Below are 23654 nucleotides of genomic sequence, written 5' to 3' on the forward strand. Positions count from 1 at the left end.
TGAGTGTTGTTCTGCTTCAATGGAGATTACTTGCGTGGAGACTTCTGTACAGAATACTAGGCTCGAAAGACATTCGTGAGCCATATCGAGCCTCACTGATACTGCCGGAAAACTGTCAACGTGCACTTGAGGAAAGTACTCAATTCACTGCTCCAAGAACGGGTCCAAGATTCCGGACGTCTAAAACAGAAGAGATGGCAGAGATCATAAAAGGGCTCATGTTCTTGGAACAGGTCGTGAGAATCCACACATCTCAAGGGGCAATTACAAACCACTAGGAACACCATGCACGAAGCCCTGGTAAGCAATCGCCCAGGGATGGGCCTTGCTATCAAGCACCTTCTCTTCCCTCCCCACCAATCAGGCATCCATTTTAAGGCATCAGCAAGTGAGCTGCAATTAAGCCATTAGGCAGAGCAAGCCCCTCCTAGAATCAGAGTACAGATATCTTCACATTATGTGCACAAAAGTGAACTCCTCCATAGTCACATACTCTCGTATAAAACAGATTGCAATTGAATTCTTAGATCAAACCATGAAACGATAACCTTCCCCTAGATTCAGCAAATGCTGCGGTTATGTCTGCTTGGGGGTGAAGGGAGTGTGGGTAAGTGAGGGGAATCATTGACTGAACTTGAATATGTAGTAGGCCTCAGTATTTCATGAGATTACAGGTAACGATTCTAAGGCAGTTATAGAAATGAACTGTAAAATTCACCAGAGACATGTAGGGACACATGTTTTGTGGATTGTCTTTTCCCTTCAGTCAAGAACCGGGTGCAGGATATCATGCGGTTTCAGTCTTGGATGTGTTAGTTTACTGTACTAAGTATGATCTGATGATTAAATATTCTCATGGTTGATAGAAGAGACCCTGGTTCTCCATAGAGTAGCAAAACTGCATCAGTGTTTTCATAATTATAATGTCTCTAGGTGCTTGGATCAAAGCCTACATGTAAATATGTTGTTTGATATTCCTTGTGTTCTCCTTGAGAGAAAAGTTGTGCTTTTAATCGCCAACAGTTACAAGTATTTGTCATTGGGAGGAAAGGGCAGCACATCAACAAGGGAAACCAAGGGTGGGGTTAATTTCATGGTTCCAATATTTATTTCATGATACCTTTTGTAGAAGGCATCAATAGTGAAGGATTCACCTGCCCTCTTCAACACTTTGGACAGGCATTTTACATTCTTTCTGTCTATTTTTCTCTTGGCGCTGACAAACAATACCTGAAAATTACAAGTCTGGTTTGTAGCTAGTTTCAATATGTTTCAAAAATTAACTTCATTTTCATTCAAATCCTAAAGTAAGTAAATCAATTCCATTAACCATTTGAAAGCCTGCTTCTGAGGTATCAACCCAATGTTAATAATGGGGTTTTCGGGAAAACCCTCCCACCATGGCTGTACAGAAAATTTGCTAAACTAGTATCATTATTCTGTGAGTTATGTGCGGGAAATGTTGATTTATCGATATCCATTTGACACAGTAACATAGCAAATTGCGCGCAGTCACTGATATGTGCTCAGAAATGTAAACATCGACTCACCAAGCCCTTGGAGTAGGACACTTGGTGAAGAGTGGTCTCTTACTTCCAAACACAGAAATGGCCCTCACATAATCTGGAAGGAGCAAAAAGAAATGTAGAGTATGGAAATTAGTGCAGGACCTGACCTCTGGTGAAGGAGTAGCAAAAGAAGCTCTGCTTTATTTGGATGCACACTCTCAAGCGGACAGGACACAAGGGATTGAAAGCGCTGCACTGAATGTTAGAAGTAGCCACAGCAGATGCTTGTCTGACAGAACTCAAAGAAATCAGCAAAAATATCCCCACAGTAGATTCCCAGACCAAGATCCAAGCTGCCAATTTGAGCTAGCAGAAGCTGTGCATGGTGAGGGACAGGGCTATGCATGATGGCACACACTGAGTCTCAGTGATCTGCAGGGTGTTGTGGATTGTGGTTGGTCCTATCAAGAGAGCAAAAGGGCCTGGGATCCCGGTGAGAATGCAACAACACTGGCATGTGTGGTTGAGTTTTTGGAATTGTCCCATGGCGAAATCCAATGCATCTACTGTCCCAGGGAACAATTTGGCATTTTGTCAATCGAGCACGTGTGAGGCACAATCAGAGCCATCATGCATCTGGTCTAAAGGATCCAGGGTCCCTTGGGGTTGATATCTAAATCCAGTGCCATAAAATCTGCCACATTCAAAGGCAGGTCTGTGATTAGGGTTTGGCACAAGGTAGAGGATGCATGTCAGCCCTGTGGCAGTCTTCATGGTCCCATGCCATGAGAATGAAAGAAGAAAAGTTGTCAAGGTCTGCAGCGTGAGAAGATGAAGCATAACTTTCAGCACTCTCTCCCAAATGCAGATTCTACATTTGGGATGGCACTGACATGGTACGGCAAAGAGGACTTCAAGGTGGGGCTGTGGGACCATTGCAGCAGTCCCTGATGTATGACATCCTTAGATATGTTTCCACTGTTGTTTCCGTAGACAAGGAAGCTCTGGGGTGTCCTTGTACTATAGGGACATTCCCATTGCAATAAAAAGACAAGTGCACTGTCAAGAAGGTATATTGGAAACAATGCAAATTGACATAGAGCTGCCAGCAGTGCAGAAAAATTTAGAAGCTTCGTTTCCACACGTAGTAGGGTCCTATGCACTTTCAGAGCTGTGACATAATCTTAATAAATATGATGTTCTTCTAAATGACAAGTTAGAATTTTTTATGACAACAACTGCAACACCAGCAATTAGAGATTTACCACACTTCAAACACAGAAAAACGACCTTGCAACACAGTCTTGGAAAAATTGTCCTCACAGAAATATCATGGAATTGCATACAACCAGGAGACTAAAAGTTTCACTTAACATAGCCCTGCAAGTGTTCATTGTATACCTGAAAATACTTGACCTGTAGAGACACAGAAGTATAGTGAAAGAGATAGGAAATGCAATTTTAAGTTTGAAAGGGATTGAAGGCTCCAGAAAATGCTTTCAAGAACAAGATTCTGAAACACATCCAGAGCAAACCTTGAAAACGGACGTGAGAGAAGCCCTGTACAACAATAGCGTCTCAGAATCTCAAAAGGCAGAATACCAGAAAAGGGGAAGAGAACATCTAAAAATGAGCCATACAAATCGGAAAACTCGATGGATGAGATAATAGCAGGGCTAAAGTCAGTCCTAAGAAGAATAGATCTTGCAGAATGACTCGTGACTGCAAAGACAGGATTACAGGAAACTCTTGATCAGAAATTGCATAGAAAAGTAACTGAAAACCAATGCAGCCACTGCTGCTGAATCCTGGATAAGACACAGCATGCAAAGCTAAGATTCATAGTATTCCCAGCAGGAAAATCATGATATGTATAAAAATACAATCTGAAAATAAATTTGCAATAGAATCAGACTGAAACTTGCTGAAAGGCAAGAAATAATCATCTATAAGAAACCATGAAGCACGCAGCATCCTAATCAGGCAGATTCCCAATAGAGATTCTAGCAGCTGTAGTATCATTCAAATCATCAAACTTCATGATCAACCGAGTGCTTTAAAACACACCTAGGTAAAAGCAACTGAGAAAAGAAACTCCAGAGGGGTTTCAGCAGATATCTCGACAGATTCACTGCAGGATAGGAAGCAGGGACATGACACAGACCAAATACTGAATGAGAAGAAGCTGCAGTCTAGTGTAGCCTATGCCAAAAGACTGCCCTTTGCAATACAGGCCAATGTAGAGAATTTCACAGACCAGCCAAACGAAATAGAATTTAGCAGTTCGAAATTGATACTAAAAGGAATGTTGAGAATTCTTCCCTGAATAGAAAACAAGAAAGATTATCTGGAAATAAGAGAACCATCGTTGGAAAGGTAAGAGGTGCACTGAGTTGCAAAGAATAAACGAGAAGTAGGCAAAGAGGACGTCAAAATCCTTAGGATGGAAGAAGAAAGTAGGAAAATAAAGGTGATTATCAGCAATTTATTTTCTGAAACATCTTAGATGACACTCTAAATAAAACGGAGTTATAAATGGCATAATGTGTTTGGAAAACAAACAAACAAAAAACAAACAATCAAACAAACAAACGACAAAAGCCTACGGTTGAGTGACATATATCTGAAGGAAAGAAGAATTTTCAAAAAGAATAATAAAAATGATGTCAAGGATCGTTCAGCACGCTTTGACACATTTTCGCTGCATGCATGTATATCAAACACATGTATTTAGAAAACAGATGCGTGCATTGCTATTCAGAAATATTGATTCAAATGAGCACATCGTGACAAAACCCAAATGATTATTTTGAAAAAAATGGATCCATGGCCCGTGATATACTCTTACAAGCATTCCATCAGGATGAATAAATGTCTTAATCAAACCTAAAAAGAGAATAAATGGGGTATGCCTATAACAAAGATATATAGCTCTGCAAAACTGTACTAAGAGCAAGAGAGACAAAAATTAAAGTGTATACTGGAATTGGGTTCGTTCCTAGGAAATTCAGACCTCATGAATCAAAGGGATCTATGTTCTGAGAGTGTGGGTGTTTCAGCAGAAATGCAACAGACAGATATGCATTCTGGGTGAATGGATATGATGCAAACATAAGATTCCTGTAGTGGGTCTTTGGGTACTCTTAACTGTTAGAAAGTTTAGAGACATATGAATCCAAAAATATAAAATGGAGATAATTCCTCCTATCGTACTGTGTATAGAAAACTGTACACAGGGAAAGAGGAAAGGAAAATATGAATGATGGGCACTAATGGAGAGAAACAGACTTAACTTAGGAAAGTCTCGTCTGATGGAGCCCCTCCCCCAACACTGACAAAGTGCAGCAACCATTGGGGATGGCAGTTACCGGTTGAATTCCAGTTGGAATGATGGTGTGTTCCGCGTGGCTTGTTGTGGCTGGTGGATCCAAGGTAACTGGGCAGAACCCTGTGGGTGGATCAGTGTCATGGAGGGGCTTCCGCCCTCGGTGAAGCTTAGGTTATGTCTCCTGTCCGGGAAGCTGTGTAACTTCGAGATACTGCTGCTGCCCAATGGCCTGAGTTCACGGGTCATTTCCAGAACCTGAAAGGTCAGACAGTGGAAGTTCTGCCTGTCTTCAGCTTACTGGTGAGACTCCAAGTTATTCTGAGACATGCCCAATCCTGAAGAAGTCAACTTAGGGGAGACATGAAGAGAAGTTGGCAAAAAAGCTGGATGCACCGAATGAGGGGAGATGCGAACACATTGATGAGTGTTGTTCTGCTTCAATGGAGATTACTTGCATGGAGACTTCTGTACAGAATTCTAGGCTCGAAAGACATTCGTGAGCCATATTGAGCCTCACTGATACTGCCAGAAACCTGTGGAGGGTCAACGTGCACTTTAGGAAAGTACTCAACTCACTGCTCCAAGAACAGGTCCAAGATTCCGGACGTTTAAAACAGAAGAGATGGCAGAGATCATAAAAGGGCTCATGTTCTTGGAACAGGTCGTTAGAATCCACAAGTCTCAAGGGGCAATTACAAACCAGTAGGAACACCATGAACCAAGCCCTGGTAAGACTTCGCCCAGGGATGGGCCTTGCTATCAAGCACTTTCTCTTCCCTCCCCACCACTCAGGCATCCATTTCAAAGGATCAGCAGCTGAGCTGTATTGAAGCCAGTAAGAGCACAGCAAGCCCTTCGTAGAATCAGTTCATCCACCTTCGCATTCTGTGCACAACTGTCATCTCATCCAAGGTCAACTTCTCTCGACTTAAATAGATGGGGATTGAATTCGTAGCTCAAACCACGAAATGATGACTTTCCCCTAGATTCAGCAAATGCTGGGGTTGTGTCTTCTTTCTGGTGAAGGTGGTGTGGTGAACGAGGGTTATCTCTGACTGAACTTGAATATGTATTAGGCCTCAGGTTTTCAAGACAGTATAGGTAAGTATTATAAGCCAGTTATTGAAATGAACTGTTAAATTCGCCATAGACATGTAGTGACACATGTTTTGTGGATGGTCTTTTCCTTTCAGTCAAGTCCCGGGTGCAGGATGTCATGGGGGTGCTGTCTTGGGTGGGTTAAATTGCTTTACCAAACATGATTGGATGATTAAACATTCTCATAGTTGATAGAAGAGCACCTGGTTCTCCATAGTCTAGCAAAGCTGCAGCAGTGTTCTCATAGCTATAATGCGTCTAGTTGCTATTGGAACCAAGCCTACATGTAAATATGTTGTTTGGGTTTCCTTCTTTTTTCCTAGAGAGAAAAGTTGCCCCTCGAATCACCAACATTGGCCAGTACATGTCATTGGGGGGAAAGGGCACCACATGCAGTGGGAAACCCAGAGTGTAGTTATTTCATGGTTCCAATATTTATATCATGGTTCCTCTTGTTGTTGAAGGCGTCGACAGTAAAGTGTTCACCTGTCCCCTTCATCACTTTGGACTGCTATTTTACATTGTTTCTGCCTATTTTTCTCTTAGAGCTGACAAACTGGTACCTGAAAATGGCAAGTCTGGTTTGTAGCTTGATTCAGTATGTTTCAAAAATTAACTTCATTTTCATACAAATCCCAAGATATGTAAATCAATTCCATTAACCATTTGAAAGACTGCAACTGAGGTATCAACACAATTTCAATACTGGAGTCTATGTACAAACCCTCCCACCATGGCTGTACAGATAAAAGAGCTAAACAAGAATCACATATCTGTGAGTTATGTCTGGAAAGCTTTGATTTGTAGATGTCCAGTTGGCAGAGAACCAGTGCAAACTTCGCTCACTCGCTGCCATGTACACAGCAAGATAAACGTCGACTCACCCAGGCCTTGGCTCAGGACACATGACGATGAGTGGTCTGTTATTTCCAAAGACAGAAAGAGGCCTCACAAAACCTGAAAGGAGGAGAAGGCAAAGTAGAAAATGGAAATCAGTGCAGGACCTGACCTCTGGTGAAGGAGCAGCAAAGGTGAAACTCTGTTTTACTTGGACACACACTCTCAAGCGGACAGGATACATGGGATTGAAAGCACTGCACTGAGTGTTAGGAGAGTGCACAGCAGATGCTTGGCTGACAGAACTCAAAAATTCAGCACAAAATATCCCAATTGATTCCCAGACCAAGAACTGAGCTATCAAATTTGAGCTAGCAGAGTCTTCAAAAGATGTGGGACAGGGGTATGGATGATGGCACACACTGTGTCTCAGTGATCTGGAAAGTTTTGTGGATTGCGGTTGGTCCTATCAAGAGACCAAACTGGCCTGGTACCCCAATGAGAAAGCAACAACACTGGCGTTCGATGTTGAGTTTATCGAAAGGTCCCTTGGCCTCATCCACTGCATCTGCACGCCCAGGGAACAATTTCACATTTTGCCAATTGAGCACGTGTGGGGCTCAATCAAAGCCATCATGCATCAGGTCTGAGGGTTCCAGGGGGCCTTGTGGTTGAAATCAGTATCCAAAGCCATAGGATCTGCCACTTTCATAGGCAGGACTGGGATTTGGGTTCTGGGGTGGAGGGTCTCCCCCAAGTGTCTGGACTTGACTCTGGGTGAGTTGGGCAGGTGGACAGTGGCTCAGTGTGAGTCCAAGTCCAGTGGAGGAGTTAGTGGGTTAGATCTAGAAGGATTCCTTCTGGGGTGGGAGGGCACACAAGGGAGGCAGGAGGCCAAGTCCAGGTGTCTGAGAACAGGGCATATCCTGCATAGTCCTGCAGGGCAGGTGAAAGCATCCAGTCTACAGAAGGTGGAAACACGGTCCATACAAGGGCTCAGCTCAGATGTCACCCCCTCAGAGGAGCCTTCCCTGCCTGCACAGTCTACAGGGACAGCCTCCTCCACGCATATCTCCCCAGCAGACACCTGCTCCATTTCCTGCATAGCATTCAGGACCCGTGCCCCTGCTCCACACTCAGCTGTGGTTCCACTGTCCAGAGGGAAAGCCCTCACAGGAGCCATCAAGCCCTGCACGACCTGGGCCCCACATCTCTGTCTCCGCTGCCACCACTGTCTCCACCTCGCCCTCTTCTCCTCCACTCCTGCACTCCTGACTTCCCCCAGCCCTGTGTGCTCTCCAGAGCACGTGTCCCTCCTGACATGTTGTGTGCTCACTGTGTCTCATCCACTGTATGCCCCCCACCCAGGTCAGTATCCAGCACACAGTAGGGCTCAGTAAGTAGAGAATGAATGACTCTTACCATCACTGCTGGGAAGACCTTTGTCTGTGGCCTACAGTGATCACACACCCGTCACACATTCGTTGAGGTCGTACTGTGTGTTGGGCGGGTTCCAGATACTGGGCACAGCAGGCAGTGAAGCAGGCAGGTCTCCATTCTCATGCAGCAGACAGCCTGGTGGGGGACACAGAGAAAATTAAGTAAAATATACACAATGTCCGGCGGTGATATGTTCCATGGAGAAAAATAAGGTCAGGGAGGACATTTGAGCAGATTCCTGGAGGTGTTTAAGACGCAGGAGGAGAGAGATCCTGGCTGAAAGAGCAGCCAGCGCAAAGGCCCTGAGGCCACAGTGGGATGCAAGTGGAGGGTCTTAGTTGTCCGTGTGAGTTCTTAGTCCTGCCTTGAGTATGTGTGTTGCTTTTACTTGTAAACCTTGATTTCACCTTTATAGCAAATTAACCTGCATCATCAATCTGCATAATTTAGCCAATTCTGTTTCAGGTGTTGTGGGCACAATGGCGGGCTAGTTACTTGGGTTGGTAAAGAACTACCAGCATCTTAGAAGGGTCTAGGAAAGTTTAATAGGGACACTGCTATAGGCAACATCAGGCCACACAGGCAAGAGGTGCCTACACGAGCGCCAAGGCTGAGTGTGTGGGGTCTGTTATTGGGGGGGTGCTGTGCACACAAGGAGGAGGGGGCTGCATGATCAATTCATGCACAAGCACCTGGTTGGTTGTGAGATCTGTCAGGGGCTTCTCTGAACAACAGGCTTTACCACTTTGATAAGGGCAGGATGTGAGGCCTCTCTTCCTGGGGCAATGAGTTTTCATAGGGTAAACACACAGCAAGAGAAGATGTTTTATAGCTTGTAGAAATGCAGGTGTGCAAAGGGTCCTGCAGTGGGGAGTGGGAGGTAAGGTGCCACTGGGCTCTAGGCACACAGAGAGCCCAGGGGTGAGGGTGTATTTCTCTAAAGAGTGCCAGCTGGCTCCACACCAGGGACTTTATGTGGAAACAGGAGAATCTAGGTTGTCAGCACGTGTCTACTCAGTGACCTCCCTAAGCCCAGCTCTGTCAGGCACCAGGTGGCTGTGAAATGAACATGAAGGTCCCCACCCTGAGGGCCCCAATGAATGAACATCTTGACATCCTCAAGCCCCTTCCCCTGTACCACCGCCCCACCTCATCTGGGTCTCAGGCTCTGACCCTGACATCAGTGGCACCTTCATTCCCTACATCCAGCTCCTCTGGACGTCTCTGTGATGAGCTGTTCCAGGTCAGTGAGCCTCAAACTGAGCTCTGCCTTTACCCCATGGTTGCTTCCTCCCTGTGAAGCCCCTAGTGAAGGAGCCACCACTAGCAGGATCCTTCAGCCCTGCGGCTCTGCCCTCCCCACCCCTCCGATTTCCCCCAGCCCATGATCCCCTCTGGAGGTCCCTATTATCCTCTCCCTCCCACTTCAGTCTTGGGCTGCACACCAAATCCCTCTTCACATTCTCCCACAAGACAGGTCCAGGTCCACTTGGGGACACTGAGGTGACACAGGCGGGTGTTGCTGGGAATGAAGAGCAGGATCCTGGAGCAGAGGAGAGGCAAGGGCTCCCAATCCACCAGAACACAGGCTAAAGTGGGGGCAAGACACCCATAAAGGGTGAGGCAGGCATCACACTGCAGCCCCGCCCTCTGCTCCCCCAGGGTGCCCTGTGTTTCCTGCTTTGGCCTGGGGGACTTCCCCCTCACTCTCTGTTAGAGGGGCACCTATTCATTCATTCACAGCCTCATTCACCATGTACATGGGTCCTGCTCAGTGCCAGGCTTCAGCTAGATGACAGCTCATCCTTGGGGACACAGCTCAGATCTCACCTCCTCCATGAAGCACTTCTGGATTCCCACCCCCTCCTGCAGCTCCTCTGGCCTCAGCTGGGACCACTAGGGCTGTGACCACACACTGATTACCTCCCAAGTCTGTGAGCTCTGTGAAAGCCCTGGGCCCAATGTGGAAAGAGACTCAGAAAAATGGGGCCAAAAGGGGCCAAGAAAAATGTTACTAGTTCTCTATTACAGAGAAGGACACTGAGCAGAGAGAGGGTAGTGTCCAACCAAGGCCACAGAGGAGGGTCTCAGTGAGCCCTCCCATGGCCCTGTTACTATTTCTCTGTTACAGATGAGGACACTGAGGCACAGAGAGGGAGCAGGGTCCTGCTATAGCCTTGGCCCCACAGCCTGTGTCCTTTATGACTAGCTCCATGCTGCCAGCAGGGGTGTGGGCCTGGAATGGACGTTGAAAGCAGCCTGACCCCCAGGGTCCCTTCATACACAAACTCAGTCTCAGGAAACACCCCTCAAGACCTACTCTACACCCCTGGGATTGGGACCTGATTGCTGTTCCTGGAAGCTGGCTGGGCTTCCCTGTGAATTGGCCCAGGAGATGCTTGGGACAGCCACGGGGCCCCTGAGGCTCCCTGTCCACAGCTGAGCAGCTCTGGTCCCCTTGACTGTCCCTGGCAGAGGCCTGATGACACGACATGTTGGCCGGGTAGCCAGGTGTGCTGTGGAGATGAGGGAATGGGGGCAACATGCAGGTACATGCAGAGGTTCAGGTATTCACTCAACAATCATTGATTCAGGCCTTGCAGTGTGGCTGGCCTGGGCCCAGGCCTGGGTGTCCAGCAGTGAATACAGTCAACCCCTTGAGACATCTGGGAAAGCAGTGCTCAGAGAGATGGCCCCCAGTGTCCCCACCCTGCTCCCCATGAACAATCACACTGAGATGAGGCTGCGGCCATGGGTCCCAGTAGAGGGTGAAGGGAGGAGGGAAACCCAGAGTGGGCACTGACCATGAGCCTGGACACTGGAACCAGATGGCCTGGGCTCTGTAATCTGGGGTGGTAACCTCACCTGTCCTCTCTGTGCCTCAGCTACTTCTTCTGCAGAAATGGGTGATCATGCCTGTTCCTGCCCCACAGATTTCCAAGAGGAATCAGTGAGCTTCTCTTTCTTAGATGTGTAGGACTATGTCTGGCCATGGGTCAGGATCCCGCTCACCTCACAATAGTCTGTCCCACTTTAAAGATGAGAAAGCCAAGGCTAAGGGGTTATGAGACCAGCATGGGCTAGCCCCCTCCTCATGCTCTGCTGCCCAGCTCTCCTGCTTTCACATCATCCCTCTGCCCCAATATCCACCCCGCAAAGTAGGTGCTGAGAATCTCTGAGCAAATCAGATTATGAACGGAGACACGCCCTCTCCCCATCTTGGGCTCTTGGGGCGGTGGGCAGGATGGGGATATCGGGATCTCCCAGAATGTCCAGGAGGCCCAGCATTTCCGTCACTTCATTTCCACTCAACACGGAGTAGGTGTGTGGCCAAGGGCCAGAGGGCACTGGAATAACCCAGGGTGGGTGCATGCCAGGTAGGTGTGGGAGGCACAGAGTGGCCCCTGGGAGACAGAGTCCAGGCAGCCAAGGTGCAGGGAATGAGGGTGCCCAGAAGGGGCAGAGGACAGAGTCCAGCATGAACACCACCCCCTGCTGGACCCTGAGCTGTGGTGAGAATTGGGACAAGCCAGGGCCCTGCTGGGACTCCTCCTTATCCAGCAAAGAGGCGAAGAAAAGTTAAGGAGACAATGGAGGCTGACCCCACCGTGCTCCTTGTGTGAGGGCACTGCTTCCAGGATCCTGGAGGTTCCTTAGAACCTTGTGAAGTGGCTACTGGTTCCAGCCCCATGTGGGCAGAAGAACTGAGGCAGGGAGGACAGAGTGACTCAGGACAGAGCTAGGATTCGGCCCAGAGCGTGTGCTGGGCCTCTCGCTGAGATCAGCCTCTGGGCATCATGGACTCAGGAAGTGTCTTGTCCTCCCTCTTAAGGCTCCTGGCATGTTAGTCAGGGAAGGTCCCAGTGCCCATACCTGGGCCTCTCTGGGTGATGCTGACATGTGGGATCATGATGGTCCTGGGAAAGGAGAGAGAATGTGGGCTGAGTGTCAGGTCTGCATCAGACCCTAATGATGCCCCTAATGTTGTGTGACCTGGAAACTTTCCCTGACCTCTCTGTGCCTGGCTTTCCAGCCCTGACTCAGATGACTGTTGTGCTTGGCACACAGTAGGACCTCAGTCAGAGGAAAAAGCCAGCCCTCCCCTAGGAACCTCTCCTCTTACATGCCCAAAGCTAAGCCCATGTGCCACACATCTCCAGAGCTGATACTTGACAAGCAGGGCAAGTGAAACACAGCAGCTCCTCCCTCCTGCCTGAGGCCTTTCCTCCTCAGTGACAGTGGCTCAGAGCAGGTCTCTGCATCCCAGAAGTCTGAACTGAGCCTTGTGACCTGGGGGAGTCCTGGTTCCACACAACTTGGTTTCCAGGTCCTTCCAGTAAGACACAAGAGCACCTGCTCAGTGTTTTAGCTGCAAGGTCCTCCCTTTGCAAATTGCCCCATCACATCCGGGCTAGAAGATGTGAGTTCCAGAGCATGTGACCATCTAAATGATGACTTCAGGGAAACATCCCTGCCCACACTGCACTATTCAGAGCCACCTCCTAGAAGAAGGGGTAGTGACCCACGGTTATGCACAGTTTTATCAGAACACAGCCCTCACCCACCCACCATTGGAAACACGTGAGAAGCAGAGATTCCCAAGAGCCTGGACCCCTCTCATCCAGAAAGCAGAGGTCAGGGTAACAGACAGAAGGGGAGAAAGTACTTTCAGACTATATATCTGATAAGGGGTTAACACCCAAAACATATAATAACTCTTACAACTCAACAGCAAAAACAAGCAATCTGATTTAAAAAGTGGGCAGAGGAACTGAATAGACATTTTTCCAAAGAAGGCACACAGATGGCCAACAGGTACATGAAAAGGTGCTCAACACCACTCATCATCAAGGAAATGCAAATCAAAACCACAGTGCGATATCCCCTCCCACCTTTCAGGATGGCTGTAATCAAAATACAAGAGATGACAAGTGCTGGCGGGGTTGTGGAGAAAAGGGAAACTTGTGCAATGTTGGTGGGAATGTAAACTGGTGCCATCACTCTGGAAAAGAGTAAGGAGGTTCCCCCAAAATTTAAAATTAGAACTCTCATATGATCCAGCAAGTCCACTCCTGGGAATATATCCAAAGGAAATGTAATCACTATTTAAAGAGACAATAGTGCCCTCATGTTCACTGCATCATTATTTACAATAACCAAGATACGTAAACAACCTAAGTGTCCATCAACAGGTGAATGGATACAGAAAATGTGATGTGTGTGTGTGTGTATATATATATATATATAGCATATATATATGTATATGTATATATGGTTATATATGTGTATATATGTGTATATATGTATATATGCATCATATATATGCATCATATATATGCATCACATACATATATATATGTATATGTGTATATATATGTATAATGGAATCTTATTCAGACATTAAAAAAATGAAATCCTGCCATTTGTGACAACTTGGATGGACCTTCAGGGTATTATGCTAAGTGAAATAAATAAGACAGAGAAAGACTAATTCCCATGATCTCATTTGTATGTGGAATCTACAAAATAAACCGAAACCCATACAAACAGAGATCAGGTTGGTGATTGCCAGAGATGAGGGAGGGGGTGGTTGAAATTGGTGAAGATAATCAAAAGGTACAAACTTCCAGTTATAAGACAAACAAGTCCTGGGGTCATAACGTACTGCAGGGTGACTGTAGTTAACAACACTGTGTTGTGCATTTGATAGTTGTTAAGAGAGTACCTCTTAAAATTTCTCATCACAAGGAAAATAGTGTGTGACTATGGGTGGTGACAGATGTCAACTAAACTTAATGCGGTGATCATTTAACAATATGCACATGTAACAAATCATTATGCTGCACACCTAAAGCTAACAACATTATGTGACAATTGTATCTCAGGAATACACACTCAGGAAGCAGAGGTGCGAGCCTGGACTACCTACTGCAGGAGCTGCCTTTGCCCTGCAACAGCAGAGGGTGGTAGTTGTGACAGGGACTGTAGGTCCCTCAAAGCCTAGAATGTTTACTGTCTGGACCTTCACAGGGAGAGTGTGCAGACCCTGCCCTGGAAGACGGTGGTCATGGCAGCAACAACAATGGCCCGCCTGTGTGTAGGCTCAGCCCAGACAGCTCCTGTGCTCTGCTGTTGCCCCATTTACTCCCCTCCCCACCCTCAGAGAAGGAGGCTTCAAAGTTCCCATTTTACACATGAGAAAACTGAGGCTCATTTGCTTTGAATTATTGACCAAGTGGTGGGGGAAGCTTTGAACCCCAGTGTTCTGATTTCAAAGCCACATCTCAGTCCTGATTTTTAGAAGGTGGAGGTCCAGGCACTGGGGACCCTCCACCTTCCTCACTTGTAGTTGTAGTCTGGGGCCACCACCCCCGAGGCGTCTGGGTGAACACATTTAATCCGCTTACTCTGCACCAGCTGAGCCCTTGGCTGCCACTCTGCTGTCACTGCCTGACACCAGCTGAGGTTTTACAAGTGAACCATCACTCCCCTGCCAGCCCACCTGCCCTGCCATGTGGGGCAGGCCCCTTCAAGCCTGGTCATTCTAAATCCTTAGCTCACACATTTGCACAACTGCATCAAAAGAGCCCCACTCCCTATGTGGAGGTGTTGACAAGGGGAAGGGAGGAGAGTTTGGGGCGGTCCATTACTCTGAAGGTGACACAAGAAAAGGACACATTCACGTCCATAATGGCACTCAGTTTGAAGCTAAGGACGTGGTCCCAGCGAGGTGTAAAAGCTGAGAGACTACAAGTCTGCTTAGAAATGGGCTTGACTATTGGATTGCAAATGTGTAATTTAATTTAAAAATCAGCCCCCTGGATGATGAGAATTTGCCCCTAAGGCCAGAATTGGCCACCTGACCCCTGGATACCCCTCAGTTCCAGGATGTAATCATCTGAGCATGGGGGGGCTTAACTTGTGGTGCTGTCCTCTCAGTCATGGCACACCTGCCCACGTGTGCACCCATGGACTGCCGTGCTCACACTTCAAGTCACCTTTGATGCCCGGCCAAGGAGGTCCAGGTCATAAGGAAGGAATGACAGACTGTGAGGTCACACGTGTGCCCTTGCAGGGGTGAATGTTGTATAGAGAAGAGCCCACCTCTCCCCTCCCCAACCTCACCTCCAGGAGGAGTGCTGGAGTGAGCAGGACTCCTGAGCCCCTAGGCTTAGCAAGCATCCTGGTTAAGGGTGGGGAGGCTGCCCACTCTGAAGTCATAGGTCAAGTGGTAGGTTGGAGTCCCACCCCCACAGCTCACCAGTGAGCCCCTCTAGTCTGTTTTCTCCTCTGTAAACTGGAACCCAGTCACCCTCACCCTCAGACGTGGGGGCAGCCTGTGTAAATTACAACACAAAGCCCTGGGCTGTTTCAGGTGCCCTGGGGTGTCCAGCCCCGAGGCCGGGCAGGTGGGAGAAGAGAGGTGTGGGTTAGCAGGTGTGACAGCAGAGCTGAGACCCGGCTGAGTGTGTGCACTGTAATATCCAGGAACTGGGATCTGCCACTAGCAAATCTGTTCCCTGAGGCCATGTTTACTCTCCCTTGTCAGTTACAATCCCCTGTTTGAACAGAGGCCTCTGGAGTCTATTAGCCACATCATTGCCTGTCACCACACTGTTGCATTTCCAGGGTCTCCATTTAGCCAGCTTGAAGGAATAGTTAAAAATTGTTCTTAAGTGACAGAAAACCAAAGTGACTTAAAGAAACAAACAGGGCAGGAGAGAATGACTTACCTGAGATGTCCAAAGGGAGATAGCTTCAGGCAGGGCTGTACCTGGTGCTCAGAGACATCAGCAGAAGTCATCCTTCCCCACCTCTGGGCTCTGCCACTGGTGCCATCTTCACATGGCTCTGCCTTTATGAGAGCAAGATAGTCACCAACTGCCACAGGCTGACATCACCACCCCTCAACTCCCAACTGAAATAGAACTTCTCTTCCCCCAGGATTCCAGCACCAAGGCCTGACCTCCATGGACCCTGATTGGGCTGGTGCCCAGCCCTGAGCAAATCACAGTGGCCAGGGAGGATGGACAATGCTGATTGACCAGATCAAGGCCATGTGACCATCCTCTCCAGGAAACCTGTGAGCTGTTCACCTGTTTCCAGGTTGGGAGAGTGTGATATCTCCCAGAGGATCCTGCTATTAGCACAACCTGCAGGTGGCACAATGAGCTGGAATGAGCCTGTCTGCTTGGTGACAAGTGACAGGTCACTTAGTGGTTCCCTGCTCCAGGGAGGGAGGCATATCCACACAGTATTGGGGCTTCAGGGCCAGAATATAGCAGAAAAGCCTCCCAGTCTCCCAAAAGGTGGGAAAGTGAGCAGTGACACTGGAAAGGCACTCCTCTCTGTGGCCCTTGGCTTTCTCCTTGTTACAGTGGAGAGTGCACTGCTGCCCCTCACAGCCCACCTCCCTGCTGGGAGGCCTTTGCAACAGGTGGAGAGTGCTTGGAAAAGCCCACTTATTCTGAGGAACTGTTATTGCTTCTGGTGGGATTATTATTTCATGTCATTTGTGAGGTGGGCCCTGAGGGGTCCCTGATCTGGGGTCACAGACACCCATAGAAACTTGGCCCAGTATTACTGTTCATTAAAAAAATGACTTACCGAGCACCTACTGTTTGCCAGATTCCCAGGATAGAGCAGTGATGTTGACAGCACAAGCCCCTGCCTCACCTCATCTCTGCATCCCAGGTGGGGTCACCAATCAGAGTGGGAGTTCAGCAAGCAGAGGACGTGGACAGAGCCTTGTGGGAATCCCTGGGGTTTTCTCTGTGCTGAGGGCACTAGAAGAACACCAATTGTGGGACTCAGTACCCGCAGGACCCAGCATTGATGGGTAAAGGAGAGGGGCATTTCTACAAGCCCATCCTCACTAACCCCAGGCTCCGGAGGGCAGCTCCACTCTGCTCAACCCCAGGAGGCATCTTCCACCATCCTGATCACCCTCTGGTCTGACTCCCTGCTCAGATGCAATTTTCCCTGTGGCAGCTACACTCAGAAGATGTGTTTGTTTCTCTCCCATGTGGTTAAGTGGACTTCAGATGCGTGATAGTGCTGGAGTGGCTAAGCCTCTGGGCAGATTGCTGGGTGACCCGCGGACCTGGTTGCACACGGTGAGCTCCCTTCTGCCAACCAATGGGCCAGGCCCCGCCCACTATTCTGTCTGTTCTTTCTCACTTAATCTGCACAGACACTCTGTGCAGGATATCCTGTTATCCCCCATCTCTGCTGACCTTGGGTGGACAAAGCTTGGGTTTGAGAAAGTTGCCCAGGTCACATGGTTGACAAGTGGGGAGCTGGGGATTTGCACCCTGGTCCCAGGAGTCTGGATCATGGAAAGGCCTGGGTGGGGCAGCTTATTGCAAAGGGAAGCCCTGCCCCAGCCCCTCCCATGACAGCCCACCCACCCGCACATGTAGCAGAATCAGCATTTCCTGGACCAGGTGGACAGAACCTCAAAACTTCTTTGCAAACAGAGTGTTTTCATGTCCTTTTGCAAACATAGAAAGGCCACAGGCCAGGGAAGGATAAGGCCAAGAGTGTTTTCATTGGGGAGAGTGAAGGACAAGTGTGAAGACATGCAGAACTCCCAGCAACCCTCTCAGCAAAGCCTGCCACTGGGTGAGCATCTACCGTGACTACCTACCATAACCCTGTGAGGTTCATGCCTGTACAACCCTGCCTGTGAGAAGAGCAAAGTGAAGCTCAGAGAGGGGTGGGAACATTCCAAAGACAAACAGATAAGGTGGGATCATCACCACCATGCTGTGCTGGGACAGGCAGTCACCTGTCACACTGCTCATGCACAATCTGCTGGGAGTAGTGAAGGCCTGATAGGAGCACAGAAACACTGTGGTGAAGGTGATGTTTCTACCTGGGACAGCTGGTACCGGGGACTCTAGCTGATTCTTCATTGTGCCTGCTTTGAGTGTCAGCATGCTGCAGCCTCATTCAGGGGAATGGGCTGTCTCCTTTCCACACCGGTGCACAAGGAAGAGCATGTACACACTGGCATCACTATAGACCACCGGCAGGATCAGGATCTGGGGCTCAGAGCAGAAACTGCCAGTACCTCAGGAACTGGTGCTTTAAAAATATATTTGATTAGAGGGGAGTGATAAACAGTTGATCCCTTCAAAACATTCTGTTATCTGAGGAACAATAGCACCTGCGCATTGTAAGAGCATAACTCAGTTAGTCATCAATAACCATCACTATAGGTATGAGAAAACAGAGCTAGGAGTTACAAAAGTGTCTCAAGATCATGCAGGTCAGAACTGAGGACCATCCAAAGCATGGGCTGCATGATAGCCCTTCTAAGCTACCTGAGGCTTGGTCTGCTCCTGACACAGGGCAGATGGTTCTGAGAAAACCACACTCCTCAGGGGACCCAAGGGAGTTGCCAGATTTGAGTTTGGTTTCCTGATCATCTTCTAAGTCAGGAATTTTGAGAGTCTAGGGCACCTGTTCTTACTGCAGAACAGAATCTGATTCAGGCGGGATTCCAAGGACTGAGGCATGTGCCAGGCAAGAGAGCAGGCATGGCTGGATGAGAGCATCACCAGTGCCATCAACAAAGAGGCCAGGGCACTGAGATTTCCAGTGATTTAGCATCCTGGCTGGGAGGGGTCATGGGTTCTACAGTGAGTTCTGAGTATCCTGCACTGGCCTCAAGGATCGGCAGGGGGCGCGCGAAGCCAGCGTGTCTTAGGTAGCGGTGCGCATGCACAGTCCGCGTCAGCAGCCAGCGTCTTCCCTGGGGGCGGAGCTTGTTTTCCTCAGGACGGAGCGGGGGGGGGGCCATGGCGGCTCCGGGACCGCACGGGCCGCGTGTCCGCTGGAGGAGGACGCTCCCCGCCCGCGTCTGAGTTTATGCCGGTTTCCCGCGGCCTGAGCTGGCTTCCTGCCGGGGTGTGTGTGGACCTGACCGAGCTGGGGTCCCGGCCGGCTGGGCAGGAGGGGACGGGTGTGCTGGCGGGCCCGCTTGGACTGTTCTCCTCGCCTGCTGGGAGCGGGTGAGTGTCCGCGTCCATCCGGGCCGCGGGGGTGTTCGCGCCCCTGGTCCTCACCGCCCGGGTCCCCCCTCCCCCGTGTGATCGGAGGTGTGTACACCGCGGGTCGGGAGCGGGGATGTGGGTGTAATGAGAAAGGGGCTGAGAAAGTACCCAAAGAGTTAGAGATGTGTGTAAAAACACATTATGTTAACTTTTATACTTTAAGTGTGTCGAAGTCAGAGTTTATCATGCTTTTACTTTCCTGTCTTTAAAGGAATGCAATCACTTATTTTATACTTAAAATATGCTTCTCAGCGTATCTCGTTTTCAAGTCAAAATACTGCCAGGGTTGACATTTTCTCATAATATAATGACAATCTTAAATATGTGTAAATATAAACTCATTAAAAAAAACTTACAGCATTCCAGGGTGAGTAGTCTTGTTAAAAATAATATCCAGGCCACTACCAAATTATTACAAAAAAACAATTAAAAATTTTTTGAATCACTTTCAGAAGTTCCAAACACAGTGATATTTTAAAAACACCAACCACTGCATAGTGCTTAAGACCATTTAAGATGAAATATATTCAAACCTAAACCTTCAGAATACTGAAAAGGCAGGACAATGGCTGCTTTTTCATTGCAAATACATTTTCTCTTCATAAGTGCAAAATATGAAGGTATTCAGCTTAATTTTGTATATCTTTATTCAAAAGGTGACATTAGAATATAATCCCCTTATTTTTTATTTTAAGCTTATTTCCCATAAAAATTGGTATTTTTATCTGTAGGATCTTAATTGTCCATTCGTTTTTTCCTTTGGTTTATTTTCTTTAACAGAGAGTGCATTCTTGTGTCTTGTTAGAGTTTTTAATTCTCCTAACCTATTCCAAGTGACTTTCTGACACTGATAGTAAATAAGGGAAGAGGCCTTATAGTAAATGTGCATCTTTTCATGTAGTCAGGTTTTTTGTTTTTTTTTTTTTTGGATAACATTTTTTTACAATTTCTACTTGGTTCACAATATTATCCCATTATGATAACTCAATAAAAAATTGTAATCTGTTTACACCAAGACACATGTCAGCACAGTGCTTTTGCTGATACAATTTTACATTAGATTATAATATAATGTTCTACTTGATTTACATATATACTAATACACATTTTATATATGCACACATATATGAATATCTGCTAAATGCCATTAATTTGCATGGGGTGGTAGCTGATTGCATGTGATCTTTCTGACCATTGGCTATTCTTATGTGTGTCTAATGCACTTCTTAGAACAGATATTAGAATATCACACTTCTCATTATACAGTATTTCAAGGTTATATTTTAAATTATAGAAGCAGAAATGTTGTCTGTCAAGTTTATGAAATAATTAAGTCACAATTTGGTGTAATCATTCAGTGGAGGAGTGATGGCTTCTACATCTTCATACATCTGCCACAGTTGCTTCTCTATAGTATCTGTGACCATGAGCATTTTTATGTCAACGTGATCTTTTTCCAATTCTGTTTTTTTTTTCCTTTTATTTTCAGTACAATCAGTAAAGCTTTCCTTTGTGGTGATGGCGTTTTTCTTAACATGAAGATACCTTGTCATCTGACATATTTGTACATGATGGACTACTACTCATGTACAGAGCAAGGAAAAGCATTTTCATATCTCCATCTGTATTCCAGATCTAACCTGATTTGTTCAAAGCATTGTGTAATTATTGTTAGTTATTTTAATTGTACTAAACACAGAGGAACAGACCATTTTTTATCTTCACCTACCTCATCAGCTAAATGGACACGGACATTATAATAACATGAGTTTAACAAAATTGGGAAGCATTCCAGGGCTTGAGCTTCAAGTATTTTTATGTAACTTTCTAATAGATAATTAATTTCTGGCACAAAATGTAGCAACATCTATAATCACTTACAGGATCATCTGCCATTTTGGGTTCTCTGATTTTGTCACTTTCAGCTGTCACCTAGGAACTGGTGAGTTCAAATATTTTTAAAAACACTTCTGATTAGAAAACATCAGGAAGAAACTGAATCTTTGTGTTCAGGATTCTGTTATCATTGTTCTAATGTGCCATTTGTGTTGGCTCATATTTGATTTTGTTCCAGTAGTGTGAAATGTAAGCATGGGAACAAAAATTTTAAAACACATTCTGTGAGCCATTCACAATGAACTATTAGTCATTATATTTTTATTTTATACACAGGCCATTTGAATATGTTCACCCATGAAGTGAAACAGACTCACTGAATTCTGAGTCCTGAGAGACATCTCTGGTGAAATGCTTCTTAGACAGTGACCCAGGACACAGCCCTACCAGTAAGTAACGTGGTGACTTGATACACATATATGTTGTGAGTGATTTTCACAGTAAGGATACTTCCATAAACTCACCTAATTCCCTTTTGTGGTGAGAATTTTTGAGATCTGCTCTCAGCAACTTTCAGATAAATAATACAGCTTTGTTAGCTGTAGTCACCGTGCTGTTCATGAGATTTCCCAGAACTCACTAACCTTAAACCTGGACTTTTGTGCTCTTTGAGCATCTTCTCATTTCCAGACTCCCAGGCCCTGACAACCACCACTCTGTTCTCTGTGTGAATTTGGCTTTTTTAGATTACATGTGTAAGTGAAATCATGCAGTTCTACTTTTTCTTTTTTCACAGTCTGCAGTGTGTTGATTTGATCCACTTACATACAGTGATGTGATCACAAACAGCTTTAACTAACACCTCTCACATGACTCACAAGTATAATTTTCTTTATTTTTTGTGACAAGAACATTCACAAGATAGTATCTTAGCAACTTTGAAGACTGATGTATCACTGTTTTCTGTAATCACTGTGCTGTGCATTTGATTTGCATGACTTATTTATCTTTGGGTTGCAAGTTTGTACCCTTTAATGTCTCCACAGTTCCTCCACCCCAAAACCATTCTACTCTTTGTTTCTAAGAGTTTGTTTTTTTACATGTATACCTGATATCTTACATCCATCTTTCTCTGTCTAGTTCATCTCACTAAGCATAAAGCCCTCAATGTCCATCTGTAATATCACAAATGGCAGAATTTCTTTCTTTCTCAATGCAGAATAATATTCCATTCTGTATAAATGCTACTTCTTCTTTATCTGTTTATCCATTGTTGTACACTCAGGTCATTTCCATATCTTGGCTGTTGTGAATAATATTATAATAAACATGCAAGTGCAGCTATCTTTTCAATACCCTGTTTTCACTCCCTTCAGATGCACACCAGGAGGGAGGACTGCTGGAGCATATGGTAGCTCTGTCTTTAAGTTTTGGGTAACCTCTGTAGCTTTTCCATAGTGGCTGAGCCAGGTTACATCCCCACTGACAGTGCACAGGGGTTTTCTTTTGTCCTCATCCTGGCCAGCACTTGTCTCTTGTCTTCTTGGTGATGATCATTCTGACAGGAGGGAGGGGATATCTCGTTCCAGTTTCGATTTGCATTTCCCTAATTATTAGTGATGTTGCACATCTTTTCATGTACCTTTTGTGTATTTGGGTGTCTTCTTTGGAAAAATATAGATTTAATTTTACTGCCCAATTTTTATTTTGGATGTTTGGCTTTTTTTTTTTTTTTTTTTTGGCTATTGTGTTGTATGAGGTCCACATATATTTTATTAACCCCTCATCCCATATATGATTTGCAGAGATTCTGTCCTACTCTGTATTAGGCTTTATATTTTGCTGATTGTTACTTTTGCTGTGCAGGAGCTTTTTAGTTTGATGTAGTCCCACCTGTTGATATTTGCTTTTCTGACTTGTGTTTTTGGGGTCATGTCCCAAAATTACTGCCCAAACCAGTGTTAAGTAGCTTCTTCTCTATGTTTTCCTCTAGGAGTTTTATAGTGTCAGATCTTACGTCTCAGTCTTTAATCCATTTTAAATTATATTTCTGAGTGGTGGAAGGCAGCTGTCCAATTTCATTTTTCTGCATGTGGTTTTCCAGTGTAACCAACATCATTTGTTGAAGACACTAGCCTTTCCCCTTTCAAAATAGCCTTAAAACCAATAAAATACTTAAAAATAAACTTAACTGAGGAAGTGAAAAGTTTGTGCTTTAAAAACTATAATTAGACTTTTGTGGAAAAAATTGAAGAAGTCAAAACAAGTAGAAAGATATACTGGACCAGATGTATGGTTAATGGACCAGAAGAATTAATGCTAAAATGTCCATACTACCCAAAGGCATTTACAGGTTCAGTGCAATTTCTATCAATATTCGAATAACATTTTTCAAAGATAGAAGTCCATCTTAAAATTCTTTGATGTGACCACAAAAGACCCAAATACCAAAGCAAGCCTGAGAAGGAATAAACTGGGAGCCATCACACTTTCTGCTTTAAAACTATATCACAGTGCTATAGTCATGAGACACCATGATGCTGGTAT

At 46.1% G+C, this 23654-nt stretch overlaps 1 protein-coding gene and 1 long non-coding RNA gene across 4 annotated transcripts in view; one reads left to right on the plus strand and one right to left on the minus strand.

Annotated features, from left to right (window-relative positions):
• LOC116155268 (uncharacterized) overlaps window positions 1–23654 on the minus strand; it is a 359531-nt gene that overhangs the window by 307432 nt on the left and 28445 nt on the right. The window lies entirely within an intron of this gene.
• LOC135319965 (uncharacterized) overlaps window positions 18976–23654 on the plus strand; it is a 44462-nt gene continuing 39783 nt past the window's right edge. The window contains exons 1-2 of one of the 3 annotated variants that reach the window (XR_010379067.1): window positions 18976–19229; window positions 21444–21556. This is a non-coding gene — a long non-coding RNA (uncharacterized LOC135319965). The remainder of the gene's footprint in view (window positions 19230–21443; window positions 21557–23654) is intronic. The other 2 variants (XR_010379068.1, XR_010379066.1) reach the window with 2 other exon arrangements.

This window comes from Camelus dromedarius, chromosome 35 (assembly GCF_036321535.1).
Source record: "Camelus dromedarius isolate mCamDro1 chromosome 35, mCamDro1.pat, whole genome shotgun sequence".
In the NCBI taxonomy this organism is placed as follows: Eukaryota; Metazoa; Chordata; class Mammalia; order Artiodactyla; family Camelidae; genus Camelus; species Camelus dromedarius.